Below are 15,441 nucleotides of genomic sequence, written 5' to 3'. Positions count from 1 at the left end.
GCTGACAGATTACTTGGCTTCCTTGATGTCTGCACTACAATCTTGTCGTTCACAGGTAACTGCAGCTTTTCCTGACAACACTGAGGTGAAACCCCATGACGTTGCTCCGGGGGATCTGGTGTTTGTGAGTAATTTTGATCGGAAGACCCAGTTGGAGCCCAGGTGGAAAGCACCGAAGCTAGTCCTGCTGACCACAAGAACAGCCGTGAAAGTTGAGGGCCGCAAGGGCTGGATACATTCCAGCCACATTAAGAAATTTCATGGACTATCCTCGGATATAGACACTGTGCCCTGCACTCCCTCACAGACTGATTCAAAACTTCCTTTTGTTGAACAGAATGACTCTCAGTGCTATAAATTAAAGCTTAGGCCCAAATAGTCGAACAATTTGATTGTTTAAGTCCTCTCCAAGGTGAAGCGGTTGAATTGTCTCCGACATGTATCCCTTGGACCTGAGTAGAGAAAATACCCGAGAAATGTTGAAACGACAGGCGTATTGTAAATCACTGCGTAGCTACTGTATGAGGACATTATTAATTTTGTTTTTATTGAGTGTTTTAGTAATTATTACGAGTGTGATTTTGCACATATATCATCCTATTCCTAGACATGTTTATAATGTTGCTGCTGAACATTCTTTTAGTGACCTACCGCCACATGAATTATCTTATAGACTTGCGCTGCGCAATAACACTTTCATTAGTATGTTACATCATTCCCATCAGACTAGTAATGCCACCAATTGTTGGGTGTGTGGCCGACTCCCTCCCTATCAGAATAACAAAGGAGTTCTGCCTTTCTTTCCACACCCGTTCACACACAATGGCTCCTGTGGAGCATGGTTTAGTTTACTAAATTCCATAGACCCAGACACAGCAGTTTATCAACAACATTGGATATGGGGAAATCTGAATCTAGTTTTATTCAAAGTCTGTCATCCTAATAAGGAGGGTCGCCCCAGTAGAACAGGAACTGATCTAGAAAATGAAGTGTATAAATTAGGTAATTTTACACCTAATCTTATGATTCTGAATGTCAAATCCGAAGTTGAACTAATTCTGCCCACTATGTCAGTATTTTCAGTTAAGGGTGAATTATGTGTAAGAAAAGTTGGTTCCATACATATGGGCCATAGCCAATGCGTTACTACAGTAGAATATAGTGATCAAGGTAAATCTTCATTTAGAGCTTCTCGCCATTCTTACTTTATATGTGGTCAGACGGCATATATGCGTCTGCCTCTAGATTGGGATGGTACCTGTTACATAGCATTCCTTCTGCCACCTGTTTTCCTAGCTCCACCTAATTATTATCGGAATGTTCATTTAGTACACAATAGAGAGCGAAGAGATCTCCCAGTTGTCGATTATACTGAGACGGCATGGGACAAGTATGTAGATTTCAATAAAGGTATCTTTCCCTATATAGGTACAATATCAAATAGTAAGCTGATACGTAAACTAACCAAGACTCTCGAAGCTGTAGTAAACGAGACTATAGCCGCCCTAGGCAATCTGACAGAGGAACAATCAGTAATGAGAATTGTTGTTCTCCAGAATCGTCTTGTCCTTGACGTCATCCTGGCCGATAGGGGCGGAGCTTGCAGGATCATCGGATCCAGCTGCTGCATATTCATACCAGAAAATTCGCCATCTGTATATAAAGCTATAACACGCCTTCATAAGATTGTGAGCCAGATACACGAAAATCCAGGCACTTGGACGTGGTCCGGGTGGTTTTGGAGTGTGATATCAGCCTGGGGATGGAGAGTTCTATCCTTCCTAGGTATTGGCCTTCTTATGCTCTTCAGTTGTTGTTTATGCCTGCAATGTGGACCAGCGATTTGTGGTCTGTGTGCCACATCATGCATTCCATATCAAGGTTCTCGTTCAAAATGCCGGAAGAAGAAGGAAGAAGAAATGATGCTCCATGAGCAAATCGATGGAATGATGAAGATTGATATCTCTTGAAGGGCAAGTAGGGGACAAGGAGGGAATGTGGAAGTGTGGATTTTCCTGATCAGTTATGTCCCCTATCTTGGACCCCAACGGTTCTATGTGCATGTCACAAGTACATGTATGTTCCCTCCAGTTCCAGTTTCCAAAACGCAAACATATGTGCGTCCACCGTCAACATGTTCTCTGTCAGATCCGCCATCAATGGGCTGGATATTCGATTCCGAAGTATGAAAGGCCACCGACTTTATATGGCTAAGTTACTCCATTTTTACAGTTCAGGCAAGTAGGCCCGATCCTGTCCTTAAAGCCTTCCCTGCTCTCTGTCTCTGACAGCTTCAGCTTGAGCTCGCATCTGTATCCATGAACTTTGTCCTACTCCCTGTGCAGCTAACGGTGCCTGCCTCGGCCAGTTTTGCCTGCCTGCCAAGAAGCTGTATTTCACCTTCGAATTATCTACTTTGCTCTTCAGCCGATGCATTCCTGTTCGGTGATTTAGGTAAACATTTCCTCTAAGCTCACAAGCAAAGGACTCGGCCTTTCCGTCCTCCTGCAAGTAATTCATAGCCCTGTTGCCATGGAAAGTTTTCTGCCCCTCGCATCTCATATAGACACTTAGACGCTTGTACACGCACACACAGTCAGTATAGAATAGATTCTGTCCGAGAGTCTTTTCTTGTGGATAACATAGTTCTCTAAACATAGGATGTTAGATATGATTTGGGATTAGGTTGACTTGACCCCCCAGACTTCTCGTCTCCACATGTAGAGCTAAATGTCAAGTCCCCTTCACCCCCTAGTTGCACGTCAATCACACGTCATGCTGTTGCGCGCGCATCTATGTTAAGTATTATCTTATAGATCCACCTATGCATGATAATCAGAGCCAATCATGTTTCTTTCTGCTCCTTATTACGCCTAGTTTCGATTACGTACCACTATGTCATTTCTCTTATCAATTGTTACGCCTTTTGCATTCATTTCATTGTAATGTATGAGCTATAAAAGTTACTTCTTGTCAATAAAGTATTGTACTTCACTTCCTGAACCCTCGTGGTGACGGAACCTGAAGGCCGCCACTCGAGTCGGCCATTTTGGAATAAAGCCCATTCAGAAAATCTCTTATACCACGGATTCTGCCTCTTGTTATTCTGAGCTATTTTACTTTATTTTAGATTCCGTATGAAATTCAGTCAAGGTAAAAAGAATATTTACCACAGTAGGGTTGGGAGATACCTCGGCTGGCCGAGCGGCCTCTGCCATGGCCGGCCCCTTGGAAAACCTGAGGGGAGAAAAACATTTTGATAGAGTTCTGGGCTTTATCAAGGGAGGTGAATGTGTTTACAAATTTTCCAAGCTCCTTGATAAAAGGTTCTCCAAATATCCCCCTTGGGCCACTGCCCCTGCCTCCGAAGTGGCCAAGTCCCCAAGTTTCAGGTCCACCTTGATAAGCAGCGACCTGCGCTCTGTGGACAGTGCACAGTTGGCATTACCTAAATGTGCCCACCCTGAGAGCGCTTCCGGGGAAATCAAGGCACCGGAAGGCTTGGCGTCCTCCGCCATGTCAAGGATCTTTGTCAGGGATCCCACAGCATTCAGAAGCTTATCCTGACAAGCTCGCCAAGACCAATCGATTCTTTTTTTCAGATCCTTGACAAATTTTGCCAGGAAAGTGCCCATCTTTGAATCAATGTCAGGTGTCAGTGCCACTTTCCCTTTTAGGGAAGGTCTGGGAAACTCTGCCTTAAGGCAGCTGCGTACTTCTTTTTCAAGTGGGTTATGCAGTCGGTTGGCCACATATTGCGCCACCTTCTTGCATGGAACCCACTCTGCCTAACGGGGTGCAGGATGTGGCCAGGGTCTAACATGTCTGACTGAGTGGCCTCTACTGGTACCTTACTGTGGGTGAGGGATGGTTGCCAAGGTCTGGATTAGCCTGCTTCCTCATCCGAGGGATCATAGTCTTGAAAGTCCGGGGATGGTGGGAAGGGGTCCCTTGTCTGATGTTCTGGCTCTGCAGGTGGAACAGCAGGCAGGGTTTTGGCCATAAAGGCTTGCCTTAGACGCTCAGAAGTGTCCACATCCACTTCTTATTCTCTGGGGTGTTTAACTAGGGTAATGTCAGAGGGAACTGGTTCTGGTGGGGTATGCACTGGGTTACCTGTACTAGGGATTGGCTGGCTTCTTTTTGCGCACTCTCACGCTATTAGATGAGTCAGGCGCTCTTTTATGGGGGCTATGGCTTCATCTACTGCGCAGCAAATGGAACCATCTACCGCGCCGTAGAAGTCGTCATCCCATGGGATACTATCCAAGGGGCCCGCATACCCTTCCTCTGTGGCTTCCATACCTATCGTAAGAAAAGGTGAACAGTATCAAAACACCCTGTAAATGTCTTTAAATACTTACCTCCACACGGTTAGGATTTCGCCCAGCTACCGGCTGAAGTTTGCAGCACTGAGAGGATTTATTTAAGAGGTCTGAGCCGCACAATCGGGGTATTACCCCAGGAACACTGCTCCCCTGGTGCTATTTTAATTGGGGAATCCGAGCCTGGGGACTTTTGTTCTTCAATTGACCCTCGCGGTCACGAATAATCTCTAAGAACGCCCCGTCAGGCTGACAGGAAGTACAGACCTTATTTCCTCACGGCATTCAGGAATCAAAATACAGACCCCGTCAAGCTCCCAGTCAAAAAGGCTCACAGCGTTCTCGGCTCTGCCGTTCGCGTCAGGAGCCGAGGACCGTCAGGGTTGCGCGCCCCATAGTGGGCGGAGAACGGCACCACGGCGCAGCACTAACAGTTACGATTGCAAAAGGAGCGAGTGACGCTCCCGCGATCTGGTCAATTACAGTTTACAAAAACCGCATACATTCAATAAAATAGGCAAACATCAAGCTGCATAATAAGAATTAACAGATACTCTGCGAAGCCCCATAAGGACAGAATAATGGAAAGGCACTTAACTGGGGTAGCGAGAGGCGAAGAAAGAGGGGGATCAGAGCAAAGAAAGGACCCTTATACATGTATGTGGGCCCTGATTGGTTATGTAAGGAACTACTGTTGGACTCGCATTGCATGTGTTGTGATGTCATTCCCAGAGACTCCTGGGACTGTTAGTTTTTTTGCTTTGCTATATGTGAACTTGAAGAAATGTTGTTTTAAAATAAGCTGCTGTTGAATAAAGCACAGAGAGTGAGGCATAATCCTCGCCTCCTGTCCTGACATAGAATCAAGATTCTAATAGGCAAAAAAATCCTTTAAATGACCTTCTGTATCTAGGCAAGCAATATACAGTCTAGTGAAAAGTAAACAGTCACTTTTTAATATGGATACTTTGTGGTTCACTGACTTTGGGACTACTTTATTAAATAAAAATAGCTTGTTTCTAGGAATAGGTTAAAAAATAGATTTTTTTCAGCATGCCAGGCATTCTTGAACAAACATTCCATATTGAGTTTTTCCCATGTCGTCAGCAATGCACACAGATTCATTAGCATTACCACTCATGATTAAGTAGGGTGCAATATTCATAATATTTTTGCCAATACCACAGGCATAAGGATTTCTGTTATCATGCAAAAACACTTGTGTAAGTTCTTTAACATCATTTACAAATCGAGTTTTGCAAGATACATTGTCTTCATGGTGAACACGGTTATTTTCTTTTTCACTGAATCCCAATTCTTCATCGAAAGGTCTCAGTATGTTGGCAATTAGGGGTCCAGACACCATCCATTTAATCAGTGCACTAGGATTTCAAGAATACCAACTGCCCTGCTATCTGATTGTTTTTCCTTCTTATACTCATGCATTTGATCATGTGATATGTAGGAATAAGGTCTAACACTTTTACAAGCAACAAAATATCCATTTGAAAATTCTTCAGAACCATCTTGAATTCTTGCTTTCAGCACAACAAGCGTTTAAATTAACGCTGGCATACACCTGTCATAGCGGGTGTGGTCCATAGCAAACATCCAAGGACAGATCATTTGCAGGGTTACAGTAAATTTCTCAAAATGTGTTGACCAAAATGAACTGACTCTGTAACTCTTTGTGGAATCCATCCTTTCATGGATATTTGCCCATAAGTATATACATCATAAGTGTTCTTCAAAAGTATATACAGTGATACAACACTAACTTTGTGTATGTAGCAGGATCATTTTATATGAGACCTTTTTAGACATTGTCCAACTTTACTCACATTGGTAACTTTGGCTTCAACTAAAATATTGGCCCATCCACACCATCAAGCCAAACTTCTAAAACTGCAAGGAATGACATTTTATTGTGCAATGTTCCCATCATGACTACCATTTTGTCTTCTCCATACAATTCTGGAAGTAGCCAATGTAATTGTTAGCTGTTGCATAGACTGGTAGATCACATGTCAGAGCAGGAATCTTATTAGGAATAATTGTGGCCAGTGTACGCTTTAGTTTATCAAAGCAGTTGGGTACCATAGAAGGGGAATTTAATGACTCATTTAATAAGGTAGCAATATACTATGGCATTTTGTTACAGAATCACTTCTGTTGGGGTAGAACGCAGCCCAACGGGGTGTGGTACATATTGTTTATATTATGGAGATCAAGAGTTTGAATCCTCTGCAGCCATTCATCTGACATAGGTTCATTATGAACATGAGAAGGCTGGATGTCATTGATATTACCTACAGGTACATTTAGTTTTTTTTCACTGTACATGGTAACTGCAAATACCACTCTGGTGGGGATGAAGTACATTTCTTGGTCCACTCATTTTTTTCAATTTTTAATGAGAACGATATACCCTGTGCTTCTGATTTTCTCTGTATCAGAGAGATTGCTATTAAATAGAATGTCTGAGTGAATGAAGACAATGAGGGGTTGTGATCAATACTGTCTATTGCAGCACAAGTGAAAGTGGAGAGTTGAAGGCCTGTTGGACACGCAACCCTGTCATTGCAGAATTGCTTAGTTATTGTTGCTGACACTTCTCAAACACGCTCATATGACACACATATGCACAATTTGTGCAGTTTGTCAACTAATTCCCATTTTGAGTTTTACCATGCACCATTAAGCCAATATAAAGAGGTAGTGGAGTTTCATTATCTTTTTGTGGAAGATGTTTCCTTTAGAATTTGCCTTCTTACTCTTACTGGCATGACACAGAACAAGCTGTGAGACTAACAAAGCTGCACTTCTCTTATCATCTACTGTGCTATCATTTGAAATGGTACAACCTTCCATAATAATTCGTATTAGATTTAGCATAGCAGTCCCTACTGTCTTTTCTTGGCAATTTTGCACAAACTGCCCAATAAATCCATCTACTTCAAGTTGGAACATTTCTTTTTGAATAATAGCATCTGCATTGGCCAGGCAGACACCATCCTTAAGAGCATTTTGTTTACAGATACTGAATATCTTTTCTTTTATATCGCTTTTACGTATTAGAAGAATATCTCTACATTTTGGTTCAATTCTAAGCTCTGGTATGAATGCAAAAATCTTTTCTTTTAATCGTGAGTTGTGTACATATTTGTCTGCATTTTTGACACCTAATTCTGTCATACAATGAACTACGGTGATTTGATGTTAGATAAAGTAAATTCTGGTGATACTTCAGAATTTTGAAGTTTACAATTTCACCTAATACCATACCATAAAATAATGTCAATGTGTTGTCTTTTTTTCTTTGTTCTGTATTTGCTGAAGTCTTTTATAAAAACGAATAAGACACTTTTTTGCAGACCTTTGCTGCAGTTGCAACCATATCACCACCACTTAACTTGGTGAGTACTTTTGAGTCACTTAATGCAACTGAAGCATCTTGAACTCGATTACTCAATTCAAGTGTATGTACACTTATAAGCTCTGCCCCTGACTCTCTGTAACAAACTCTGCGTCAGAGAAGAAACACATATCTTTCAATTCACCAACTATAAATAAAGCAAGCGTACACCTTGAAGTACTCTTTTGAAAACTGTCTTGAAGTAGTTTAGTTTTTTTTATAATCTTGAAAGTTTGTGTTTGCCAAATTTGTTTCTACACGTTTTATGGAATTTTCCACAGATTTCATTTAAAAGTTGTTCAACTACATAATGATTTTTTTAACAATTTTGTCTTATCATATTAACTCTTCATTCATATCTACAGTTTGACATCTTCTTTTGGTAGACATTTTTACTCATCGACAGAGGATAATCTTTTCACAATTTCAGAAACCTGCAACAACAAAAAATAATTTGTGAGTTTACAAGCGCAGTACAACATACTTTTTTATTTACATCATTAGGTATTTACCTACTGAATCCATAAAAAATGTCTTATACTTCTTTAGGGGTCAACTAAAATGCACAATTTGCACCACTTTTGGCATTCCCGACCAGAAAACCTTTGAAATGATGTGATGGATGCCTAACATAAGATTCATACTCACTATACAAATAATAGTGGCAGCTATTTTCTTTTATGACACTATACAGGCAAAGTAGCAATACAATTTAGGGGGTCTATGTCATCACTCATCTGTTACCTTATTATTAAGCCCTGTGCCATGTTTCATGTTGGTATCACATTTTGCACAATCCTAATGCTAAACTACATCACTAATTACAATAAATCCTGCGAGGGCTGCTCAAGCTGCCCAAGCTGCACTGACATGATTGGCTGCACCTGACATTGGTCCACAAACCATCAGTGCAGTCCTGGGTAAGATTACAATCAGACAGGAGGATATTCCATTCTGGATTGCACAAAAAATAAGTCAGCTTGAAGAAGTGTTTCCCCATACAAGACCTCAGGAAAAACACAGATTTCTCACAATATGCTTACCAATTGGGATGGTTCCCCGGTGAAAACCCGTGCCTCTTGGGGAAAGTCTTTGCTGCAGGATAAAAAAGAACACATGGTACTACCTCATTAGCTATTAGCCAGAAGAGGTTAAACAGATTCAAAATGGGTACGGAGAAGACCCTGCCTTGGATTTTAGGATGAAACTGATGAGGAAATTTTGTGTGGTATCTGCCATCATGTTAAGTAATATTAAAAGGAAAGCAGCAGCCCTGGCGGTACGCCAGTGTCTCACTAACTTGACTCTCGGAGAACAGGAGTGCAATTTAACTAAAATTATTGAGGAAATGTATGCACCCATATGCACAGATGATTTGGGAGCCAGACCAACAGACCACAAATTAAGAGTAATTCTGAAAAGGATAACACAAAGCAAGTGACGGAAGTGGGAAAATAACAAACATAAAGAAAAGACTAAGTCACAGGGTGGATTTCCTCAACAGGAGGACACTGAGAAGCGCTATAATCTGCGTAAGCGCAATAATAAGAAAACGCCTGACAGGTATAGGATACTGATACACGTTCATTCAGTTCCTATCATGATTCATCAGGAAAATGCTTGGAGAGTGGAAGGCACTCAGAGCGCAGATCTGAGGAGTATGTGAAACTGAAGAAGGACTCACAATGCTCTTCTGACCACATAATAAAAAAGGAAGATAACTCAAAACAGTCCACGCCTCAATTCAGAAAGACAAAAATAGCTGGCATCAAAGTCAAGCATGCCCAGGATATTGAGGATACTGCTTCTGAGTGGGTAGTGGGCTTGCACCATGCTGAACAGCCCAGCAGAAGTCACAATAGTTTGCTAGACCCTGACTGACTGACTAGCAGCAGTAGCATTGAGTGACTATGTCCAGGTGGGAACACCAGACACACAAGTGAGTTTCCTGCCTCGATTATATGAAATGCAATTACAAATGGAGGGGGATATAAAGCGGTCAATAAATGTGCTCTTTTGGAAGAGCTTATCATTCGGTATTCTCTTGGCCATAAAAGGACTATCCACCAGAATTTGTGATGGATTGCCCAAAGGAGAAACAATATTTTTACCCGCTTTCTCCAACCTCGTCCTAGACACAGTAAAACATTCATACACCAGGGAGTGGGCTTTGGCACTAGCTCCTGTGTTATACCACAACCATGTGGGGTGGGATGCTGGTTCACCCTATCACATTATACTGGTGAAGTGAAACCTACAACCTCAAAGACAACACCTCTTTAAACATGAGGCTAATAAACAAATTTGAGAAATACACAGCTTGAATACCAATATGTTTATAGAAAGTTGCACCTCCCCTATAGATGTTCCTTTGTTTCCAGTAACTAAATCAGATCATTCATATTGTTTAGTGTCAGACACTTAAACACAGCTGTGCAAACATTTACTCCTCAAATCTACTAATGAACAACATATTAATTTATTCAAAATTTATTGGGCGCAAAGTTACCCCGAAGGGTTTCCAGGCGCTGAGCAAAGTAAGCCAGCGATAAAGATTATAAATAGGAATAATTTAAATACAGCCAAGTTTTCAGACCCTTGCAAAATGCGTGCAGAGATGTCTCAGCTCGCAAAGCAGCAGGTAAGGCATTCCATAAAGTCGGTCCCAAATAGGCTAGTGACCGGCCTCTTATGCGGGCCCGTCTGATTTTGGGCACAACAAAGCAAATTTGCTGAGCAGACCACAAGGGACGCAGCGTGCAATGCTGCTTCATCAAATCTTGTAGGTATTAAGGGGCCAAACCTGACTTAATGTTAAACATATAACACAGCGCATTAAATGTGACCATCTTCGACACCAATAACCAATGTAATTCATGGAGACACCATGACACAGAAGAAAACTTAGGCAGTTGAAACAATGGTCTTGCAGCTGCATTCTGTACTAATTTTAGACTCTGGACGGTTGACTTATCTGCTCCCAGATGGAGGGCATTAGCATAGTCCAGTCTTTAAATAACAAGAGCCTGGACCACAGCTCTCTGGAATGGGAGAGGAATCATCTATAAAATCTTCTTTAGCCAGCTTAAAACTGCAAAGCAGGTGGAAGAAATCTTAGTCACTTGCTGTTTCATTGATAGATGTTCAATTATGAAACCCAAGTTCCGAACACTGTTCACTGGCAAGGGAAGAGGACCTAATTCAGGGGGCCAATGATGCGGGACGCAAAGGTCATGTATTTTGCAGAAGATCAAAACTTCTGTCTTTTCGATATTTAATTTGAGCAGATTATTGTCCACGAGGCCACTTTACACATTCCGAGGTTAGGATCAGAGGGTGTGTGTCCTTGAGACAAAGCGAGCAAGAAGATAATCTGTGTGTCGTCAGCATAGGAAAACAAAGACAGTTCTGCTTTTTCAACTACCTCTGCCAACGGGCGTACATATATATTAAATAACAGTGGACTGAGCACTGAGCCCTGTGGGACACCATAAGGGGAAGAATGGGAATTCGAACAGGCCATGGCTGAAGAGACCTGGAAGATCCAATCCCTTAGAGATGAGCGAAACCATTCTAATGCGATTCTCTCCAAGCCTAACAACTGTAAGGCTTTCTCCAAGATGTGATGGGATTTAGTGTCGAAAGCGGCACTGAGATCTAACAAAATGAGTGCTGCATTTTCGCCTTCATCTAAACAATGCCTCAGCATTTCAGTCACCCACAATAGAGTGGTTTCTGTAGAGAAACCAGCTCTAAAACCTGATTGGGTGGTCATTTACATGCTTCTCCAAACTTTTTGCAAAAATGGGGAGCAGTGATATGGTTAGGAAGTTAGCAGGGATAGAGGGATCAGAATTGGCTTTCTTAAGGAGGGGAAGGATCATCACATGCTTCCATCTGCGTGGAACTGCCCCTTCCTTTAAAGAAACGTTTAAAAGTTCCATTATCGTTGCTAAAATGGATGGACCATAATGCAGAAGAGATACAAAAACACTTTAGACATTTCCAATGGATTTTTCGGCCAAAACATAGCCCCTCAAAGCAGGTATTTTACTGCATTCAGCACTCTAAGGTCTCAAAGCAGTTCTCTTGATTGCCCCAGGGATAGAAGAACAGCCCTGGATGTTTTTAGTCCGTGTTACTAAACTTTTGCAAGAATATGATAACCAAGCATTGTGCTATGTGATGACATATATCTTACTGATGAGGAACTTTTTACACACTTGGCCAGAGTAGATTGCATAATATTGGGATATGCTCACATGGGCTGCAAATTCAGTTAAAAAATCACAAATAGCCCACCTTGATGTTCTATTCCTAGAACACAAATTGTCAAGTGAAGGCAAAAGCCCAGTGACACACTTCCTCGAGAAGTATGGGCTTCTACAACCACCAAACACCTTGAGTAATCTCTAACCCATATTGGGTTTCCTGAACATTGACAGAAAAAACAAGTTACTTACCTGTACACTGTGGTTCTCCAGTATTGATATCTTTCATAGATTCATATGCTTGAATAAGAATAGCAAGCAGTACAAACTTTTTATAATAGACATTTAAGAGCAAAACCTCTTTACCCCTTATGAACCATGGAAAAACATTCATCTGCTTCTATTGGAAAAACCAAGACATCTATTTGTCTGTTCCGAAAGTCAGAACATCAAAGATTATATATATGAATACATAATAACAACATACTCATAGGATGATAACACGTATTTATGTGTATAACTTTATACAATTCTGAAAGAACAGTAGCTTAGCGAAATAGTCGGCAAAGTACAGCCTGTCCCACCGCTGAATCTCCATTCAATGCCGTATCCAAACAGTAGTGTCTGGTAAAGGTGTGGACATTTGACCATGTCGCCGCCCTACATATGTTCAGGAGCGACACTCCCCCGAACAATGCAGTAGAAGTAGCCACCTTCCTTGTCGAATGGGCGGTCACCCTTGAAGTCAGAGGTCTTCCTGTCTTCTCATGACAAAAGGCAATTGTTGACAAGATCCATCTGGATATACTGTTTCTTAATACATCATACCTCTTCCTGGGAGGGGCAAAAGCAATTAGTAACTGATTTGACTTTCGGAATGTCTTTGTTCTATCAATCTAAAATCTTAAGCAGCGTCTGACATCTAGTGGGTGAAGCAATCTTTCCGCTAGAGACGATGGTTCCTGAAAGTATGTCGGTAGAACAATAGGTTCATTGAGATAGAATGAAGTTAAGACCTTCGGGATGAATATTAGATTTGTTTTCAGTATCACCTTATCCCTCTTGAATTGCAAAAAGGGTTCAGAAATTGAAAAAGCTTGTATTTCACTTATTCTCCTGGCTAAAGTTAGGGCTAGCAATATTGCCATTTTCCAGGACACAAACTTTATGTCAGGCTTATGGATATGCTCGAAAGGAGCTTTCATCCGCTGTGACAGGACTGTGTTGTGTTGCCAGGGAGTAGCTGATGTTTTAGTGGTAAAAAAACTCTAAAGAGTCCTTTCATAAATTCTTTCATTACTCTGGCAGACCAAAGAGAAACCTTCCCGGGTTGTCTGTGGTATCTTGCGATTGCAGCAAGATGCACTTTAATAGAGGAGTGAGCGAATCCTGTTCTAGCTAGCTGTAGTAAATATGGTTGGATTTGCTCTGGTGTTGACTGGAGAGGGTGTAAAGAGTTATCTAAGCACCATTGGTAGAACCTTTTCCATTAGCTGCATACGTTTTATTGTTGGTAATTGCCCTTGAGTGACTGAGACTATCTCGGAAATATTGAGAAATGTTCAAGGACTGAAATTCTCGGTCATGAGGTTCCAGGCCGACAAATTCAGAGAGCTTATCTGTGGGTGCACTACTTGTCCTCCGTTCATTGATATCAGATCGTGTGCAGGCGGGAACCTGATATGAATGGATATTGACATGAATCAGAACTGTCTCAGCCATGCGGTGCTATAAGGATCAGATGGCACGGTTCTAGTTTCATTTTGCGTAGAACTTTCGGAATTAGGGGAAACAGTGGGAAAGCGAATGCGAACATCCCCGTCCATCGAAGTTGAGGAGGAGTCCCCCATGATCCCTTCTGAGGGAATCTGCTCGCAAACCTTTTGCATTTCTAATTTTCTCTTGTTGCAAAAAGGTCTAGACTTGGAGTTCCCCATTGATCGAATATCTGACAGATTCAATGGTGATTTAAATCCCATTCATGGCAGAGTTTTGAGGATCTGCTTAGGGAGTCTGCCCATGTGTTGTGAATTCCCAGAACATGCTGGACCTGTAGTGAGATATTGTGCTTTAGAAGCCACTACCAAATTTCTTGAGCCTGAGCGGATAATGTTTGAGATTTTGTACCTCCCTGCTCGAGCAGGTAAATCACAGTGGTAGTGTTGTCTGTTCTCACCAGAACTAGGGAATTTTGGATTCTGGGCAGAAATGCTTGTAGGCCTAAATACACTGCTTTTAGTTCCAGCAGGTTGATGTGCATCAACGCTTCCTGAGAGTTCCAATGACCTTGAATTTCCAGGTCCTGTAAGTGCGCTCCCCATCCCTGTAGGGATGCGTCTGTTGTCATTATGAAACTGGGAGATTGAGGCTCGAAAAGTAGTCCTCTTGAAAGGGTCGTTCTTACTCCCCACCATTACAGAGTTTCTCTTATTTGTGGAGTGATAAAAACTGAATCCTCGAATGATCCTTGAGTCTGTACCCATTGCAGATCCATTTGTTCTTGAAGTGGTCGCACATGCAAGAGACAATTTGGAATTAGAGGAATGCAAGATGAGAGCATCTCCATGAAAGATTTGAACATTCTCACTGAAACATACTTTTTTCTTTTGATCTGAGATGCGAGTTTCGGAACTTTTTAATGCTCTCCTCTGATGGGTATGCCTTTGCCTCTCTTGTGTTCAGCACTGCTCCCAGAAGCTGCAGGGTTTGAGATGGTACCAGTGAAGATTTTTCCACACTCACCCTTAGACCTAGGGGATTTTGAATAGCTGACGACAAGCCGTTAATGAGCTTTGAGCTGAGTGATAAGTAGGACCATTTACTAGCCACCGTCTAACTATGGATAGACCAGGTGTCCCTGTTGTCTCAGAAACACCGCCACTGGCGCCTTACATTTTGTGAACACCCTCGGGGCTGACCGCAGACCAATGGGCAACACCTTTAACTGATAGTGGCACACGCCACCTCGAACCTGAGGTACCTTCGATGTTTGCTGTGAATAGGAACGTGGAAGTATGCATCTAAGAGATCTAATGATGTCATAAGTCTTCCGTGTTTAATATTAGAAGAATTTCTTGTAGCGATAGCATTCCGAAGAGCTGTTTCTTTATGTATTTGTTCAAACCCCTTAAATCCATCGCCTGCCTCCATTTGGTACTTGTTTTTTTTTTTATTAAGAAAAAATGGGAGTAGAAACCTTTTCCTCGATGTTGATGAGGGATCGCCTCTATTACTCCTTTCAAAAGGGTATCTGTAATCTCCCTCTTTAGTGATGTCAGATAATGATGTTTGCTGGGGATGGGAGGCCGACTCGGGAGTTTTTAAATTAACTCTAGGTGTGTCTCTGATGAACGATATCTAGCACCCATTTGTGCGATTTTATTGCTAACCATTGGTGGTAATATTGAGAGAGGGAGTGGTTTGATGAGGTTTGCTCTGAAAGTATCACTGTCGTCTACCATTGTCTTGCGACTTTCCTCATACTGGAGGC

This window comes from Triturus cristatus, chromosome 3_1 (assembly GCF_964204655.1).
Source record: "Triturus cristatus chromosome 3_1, aTriCri1.1, whole genome shotgun sequence".
In the NCBI taxonomy this organism is placed as follows: domain Eukaryota; kingdom Metazoa; phylum Chordata; class Amphibia; order Caudata; family Salamandridae; genus Triturus; species Triturus cristatus.
This window is presented reverse-complemented; position numbering follows the sequence as displayed.